The sequence below is a fragment of the Saccostrea echinata genome, unplaced genomic scaffold, assembly GCF_033153115.1.
Source record: "Saccostrea echinata isolate AGI-Se365-2 ecotype Australia unplaced genomic scaffold, CSIRO_AGI_Sech_v1 ptg000050l, whole genome shotgun sequence".
NCBI classification, from domain to species: Eukaryota; Metazoa; Mollusca; class Bivalvia; order Ostreida; family Ostreidae; genus Saccostrea; species Saccostrea echinata.
The window spans coordinates 3013615-3019614 of NW_026889799.1; positions in this window are offsets into that span (position 1 = coordinate 3013615).

A 6000-nucleotide genomic window follows, 5' to 3' on the forward strand; every position below is an offset into this window, starting at 1 on the left:
AAACTACAAGTTATGTAGAAACAATCAATTACTTTTAAATTAATTTTTAATTTTAACTAGGGTATGCCCTTGCGATATTGAAATTTGTTTGTGACCTACTTACAGTACACATTACATGCATTTATCACGTGACTATCAAATAACGTGACCAAACCAAATTCAGTATAGAGCGGGGTATACAATGTTATTTCAAAGAATGTTAAAGTCACAAGATAATATAGTACCTTTACAAAATTAAAATTCATTTTAAAAAAGGTATGTATTTATGCACGTTTATATTCTGTTGATTTCTCCAAAGTACGCCTTAACAGTGCTGCGTATATATATATATATATATATATATATATATATATATATATATATATATATATATATATATATATATATATATATATAAATACAGAATGATGCGAAATATTGTGAACTGGGTTCGCACGTAATTTATCAGATTGCTACTATGTAGGATACGCATAAAAATATCTATGAATCAAATATTTTATATCATATATATACAAATATGAAATGTTTTGTCTTGAGAAATACAGAAATATGTTACATATATTCAAAATTTATCCACAATCTGTCATGTAAAAGTAATTATATGACTCATGTGGAAGATATATGAATATTCATGTTTGTTCTTAACAACTTTCATTTTCTCAACGTATTTCCCTATGAGTTTGACACACATTTCGTGTTATCGTGTTATCTTATAAACTTAGCAGAAACATCCATAAGCGATTTCTAGTCAAATGTTTGAACCATAAATTTAATTTTGTTCTGTATTTTTATTAATAAAGCATTGAATCATTATTTTTTGAAAGATGGCCTCATAACTGCAACGGTGTGTGGAAACTAATTGAGTAACGCATGTTAGCGCGATATGATATTTGTTTGCAGACATTGTGTCAGTCACGAGACTATATCTTTCAAAAACAAACAATGCAGTGCTTATACTTACATTTTTTTTTCTTCTTGCTCTGACTGCAAATATGATTTATATTTCAAAATCCCTGTATTATCCTCCAGGAAGGTTACAATTAGTAGAAGAGCCATTGCAAAAGCTATTTAATGTGAGCGAGAATTTTGCTTTTCTCTTTTGACGTTAACCTTTTGACCCCCTGTCCGTGTTATAGTGTTTTGAATGTCATAGCTTCACACACTAGATAAGCGAAATATATGACTATTGTGTATTGTAAAAATACACAAATATCAGTTACCTGTTATACGTAGGTCGTTCTCAGTCACGTTGATTCTTAATAGTTCATGTCTGATTTCCATCGATTTTTTTCTTCTGTCCCGATCAGTTTTCTTTAACTGGGGTCTTACCTTCCGAAATTTTACTGTGCTCTTTGTATACAGATGTATGACATACAATTCTTTATTACATATTTCATTGAAGATATTTATGCGTCTCTATCAGCGTTTCTTAAGAGCCCCAGATGTAAATAAAATCATTTGACGTCATTTTCGCAATTGTTTTAGGGACACTTCGCAGAAGAGTAAAATATTTCTGATTTTATAAGATTTTACTTCAAATATTACTTTAAAAATTAATAAACATAATAATGTTACAGCAAAAGAAAGAGAAAAGATTGTCAAATAATCTAAAAAATTAAGTTTAAAAATGAATAAAATTTACATTCTACAATTTTTTAGTATCAAGAAGTTTGCCGTGTTCTGTACATCATCTTTAGTACTATAGAAACAATAATATTTTAACGAATCTTAATCAATACAGTGCATCTATCACAATTTGACTGCAAACTTTAAGAAAAATGTGCTTGCAAAAAATATTTGCATGTTAAGGAATGTTAAGTGTACAAAAAATGGAGTCTGCATAAATTTTATACAGCCTTAGGATGAGTTCCGTGCTTCAAATTTAAGCTGTTCTATAAGATATTTCATGTACTAGAAACCCAAAAGACTAGTAAAACATTTATAACGAAATTAAACACAAAATAAAATTTGAAAGTATGTCTGTCAAACTATAATTGAGGTATGATTTCTAACTTTATCGATTTCTATTTTTTTTTCTCTCAAACACTGTGCATTTAAGTCGAAAGTCATTTATTTGTTTTTTAAAAAAATCAAAATTTATAGGAAACATAAAGACACATCCTGATAGAAAGAAGGATGCCAAACTTTATTTAGGTATCAGCCGTGTACCAAGTGTGCAGCGATACGAAATAATCATTTTTTTTAGCTGAATTTCCGCATTCAGTGATATTTCTTGTTTGGTATAAAATATATAAATGAAAATGTTTAAAACAGATGAAAGTTAACGATTATTCCTTCTTAGATCTGCTAGTAAAAACATACTTATTGAACACTTAGACTGATATGTTATATAAAATCATACTTCATTTTCAATTATGAGATGAAAAAAAAAACTGTACCTTATCAAAGCATTGAAAGAAATAATTAATGAGTTATGCCAGAACGAAATGTCAGCACTTGATATTTTTTTTTTACTAAAATTCCATCTGATTTGGTTGCTGTTCATATCATTATCGATGACGTGTTAATCGTTATAAAGTTGTGATTTATATTTTGAAGAAAAAGGGGAAATAGGTTACATGCAAACAGCACAAAATTAAAGAGGGAACAACACACAAAATTATGCAAAACGTTAAAAAAAATTCTGGTGATAAGACGAATGAAATATATTGAGATAACGAAGAGTATTCAAGCTCAAAAGTCTATTAAACATTACAAAATAGGAGCAGAGCAAACACGGACCTCCAAAACATCAGAGGTGGGATCAGGTGCCATGGAGGAATGAGCATCTCCTACTGACCGGTCACTCCCGCCGTGTGCTCTTTGTCATGATCGGAAAATAACAGAAAAATCCGTCGACAATTCAGTGTGTAAATGATGGCCTAACAATTAGTATGAAAAGCGTCAGTCAGCATTTGACTCAATGATAAATTGTATTTGCTGACAAGGTCATTGTATCGACCATAGAACTTACGAAATGATGACTTTAAACGAGACTGCTGATATTCTTGTTTCATCAACTTGTTTGTCAATAATTTACCTCGTTTTAGAAATTGTACATACGTAAAACAAGCTCTTTTATATCGAATTAACTGGGAGATATAAACCCCGTATGCTGGTGATGAAGGTATATTGCTGCATAAGAGACAAGTCATTTTTTTTTACACTTCACAAAAACTGGAATTGAAATTTCTGGGAGATATAAACCCCGTATGCAGGTGATGAAGGTATACTGCTGCATAAATAAGGGAAGTTGACGATTGAAAGGTTAAAGTCATCACGTTTATCATAAAGCTTGGTTGTTAGATTACCATTAACGTCTTTTTCAAGTAAGATATCCAAATATGAAACAGATGTGTCAGACTCTGTAGTATCTTTTATCTCAAGCTCACAGGGATATATCGTATCGATATAAGAATGGAAATAACCCTTGTTAATTGACAATACGTCGTCTATATATGTATCTAAAAGTCGAGTTGAAGGCCACAGCAAGTGTTTTCTTCCCTTTACGAATAAGATTTTGGACAAATTCTGCTTCATATGAATATAAATAAGGTCTGCTAATAACGGGGAGCAATTGGTACCCATGGAAATTCCAATAGATTGTTTGAAGACCTGGTCTCCAAAAACCATACAGATATTGTCAATCAGAAACTCAAGAAAATTTTTAAAGTTCAGAGTACTAGTGTGTACAATCAGAATGTTTTTTAACAAAATAATTTTGCAAATGACCAATGACAAGGTAAGTAAATTTACGAGTTCCATTTTATTGAAAAAGCAGCTATCAATGATATCAAAAAGCCTGGATTTTAATTTATCGTGGGAAATGGTTGTGTATAAAGTTGAAAAGTCGTAAGTTTTCAAGCTGTTGATTTTGGTAAAATCTTGTGATTTCAAATTTTCCAAAAGTTCCTTGGAATTTTTAAGTATCCACATCTGATTTACACCACTTCTCAAATATATTGTTGCACAGTACCCTTGAAGTTTCCCCTTCACTACTGTTAATATCTTAGTGAGGAGTAAAGAAAGAGGCTTGGTTGAACATTTACTGGAACCTGCTATGTATCTTTGTTTTTAAGGATTTTTATAAAGTTTCGGAATCCAATATAGATATGGTAATTCAATTTCATTTTGGTTGTTTGGAATATTAAAAATATCAAAACTGACATCAAAACTGACATATGATTTTGAAGGATTTCTTCCTTAGAAAGAGAACTTTGAGTATAAGTTGGATTACCACTTGTAGAATTAAATCCAAGTTCCTCGAAAATACATTTAATATAATGAGCCTTGCAAACAAAGACAATGTTGTTACCTGCTTTGTCAGGAGGAACTAGTATGTACTGATCCTGTAATCTATCTAATTCTTTTTTAACCTCTGGATTATTGAATACAGAAGGATAAATGCTTTTCATATTGCCCCTTATTCTTTTAATGTAGTGTCTTACCGAGCATATATTCCCAACCCTGTTGTATACTGCCTAATGTAGGTTTATATATACATATAATATATATTTATGTCTTAGATTTAAACACAAAAATTTAAGTTTTATAGCAAATCAAATTTCAGAATATTTACTACAGCTAATTATAGTTAACAATAGTAAAATATAATTAACAAGTAATAGTAATTTTTGCTAGGGAATGCAGCACTGTTCAGATACTTTTGAATTATCTCAAAGTGGAAATATATCAGAAGCTCTCACTATTTTTGCTAGTCGTCATCCTACCCCGAGACTGCAAAATATTATTTGATAGTTTTACTGAAGATCTAATAAAAGAGCAATCTAAAATGATGTACACTTGAGCAAAAGAAAACAGTTTGTCTTGTCTTTGAAACTATCTCTTTAAAAGACTGTCCATTTTCCAGGCTCCGGGGTCATACAACTTAGACGATCCTATTTTTGATCTCATTATCACTTTTATCAAAGGAATTAATAGTGGAAAAGTAAGAGTGAGATCAAAAGTGAGCTCATCTTAGTTGTATTGCCACGGAGCCTGATCATTATATCTTACATTATGAAAACTAAAACAGAAACTTTATTCTACGTTCACGTTTGAATTTATTCTATGGACTTTTGAGAGAGAGAGAGAGAGAGAGAGAGAGAGAGAGAGAGAGAGAGAGCTTTATTAAAACATGGTTAAATATTTTCGTTTTTTTTAATATTACTCTTATTATTAAGTAGTGAAAATAAAATGCTACAAAATTATGTTGCAAGGAAAAAAATCCTATTTCAAATGTTCATCAGTTTACGCGTAGTCTGGAAATTTGACATGAGATCGACAGATCTTCCGCATTACAGTTAAATTATTTTTTCCTACTCTCCCAATAGAAAAGTGAATGCAATTTGCTAGTCTGTGAATAGGTTTAATGTTTTTTGTTATTGACAACTTATGTGGAAAAAGAATTACTATACCAATAATACGATTGTAAGAACAATAGTGGAACAGCAGAGAAATACTAAAGGTAAGTTTTCTCTATCTGCGGTAATACATTCTTATACGTAGGAAACTGTAATCACGTAAATTATTAAACCCAAATTGAATATTAACACTGAACGAGAATTTGGAGTGCTATTTTATTTTTTATTGTTACAACGCATACTTACCATAGAATACATTAAGAATAGGAAAAGTAGATAACACTCCACTCCCCTCACCCCCGTTAAAAAGAGAACAGAAAACAAAATTTAAGGAAGTAAGAAAAACTGCATTTCTTGATACCTGTCATTGAAAATTCGATTTTTTATTTTAACCCCCTCCCCTAAAAAAACCTTTATCTATTGACTAGTTTTATGATAGTTTTGAGCCTTTCAGCTAATCTCCTATGCGCGTTTGTTTTATTTATATTTTAGCGAGAGCTGGAATCATTGGAAAAGAAGCAGGGGAAAGGTGCTAAAATAAGATCAATTACAGTAAATTTGATCTCTGCTAATTTTGTTTTCTCTTGTGTCATATGTATACATGTATTATAGCAAATGTTATGATTAAAAATAATAT